This window comes from Penaeus monodon, chromosome 19, assembly GCF_015228065.2.
Source record: "Penaeus monodon isolate SGIC_2016 chromosome 19, NSTDA_Pmon_1, whole genome shotgun sequence".
In the NCBI taxonomy this organism is placed as follows: Eukaryota; Metazoa; Arthropoda; class Malacostraca; order Decapoda; family Penaeidae; genus Penaeus; species Penaeus monodon.
In genome coordinates this window covers 31733172-31733516 of record NC_051404.1, presented here as the reverse complement: position 1 = coordinate 31733516, position 345 = coordinate 31733172, and positions in this window count along the sequence as shown.

The following is a 345-nucleotide window of genomic DNA, read 5'->3' as shown; positions in this document are numbered from 1 at the left end:
ATATTCTTAACTGCTTATTAATTTTATTCCTTTCAAAAAAAATTTTTTTAGTGTTATTAAAAAATAAATCGTCCTTCAAAAAATGTTCACAGTGCTAGAGGCTGTTGCAATATTACTATATTATCCGTATGTGCTTGCAACTGGCCTCTTATTCAAATGCAACAGACGAACGTGCGATTCTTTGCAAAATCTCCCGAGCACCTTTTGCTTGCCAGATTCTGCACGATTTTTTCCTCATCCGCACGTGCGTGTTAAATAAGAGGTCGTTGGTATACATAAATTCTAATGATAATTATTCTAGATTTTGTTTTTGAAGCATTTTTATGGAATGGAATAAGTATGTAT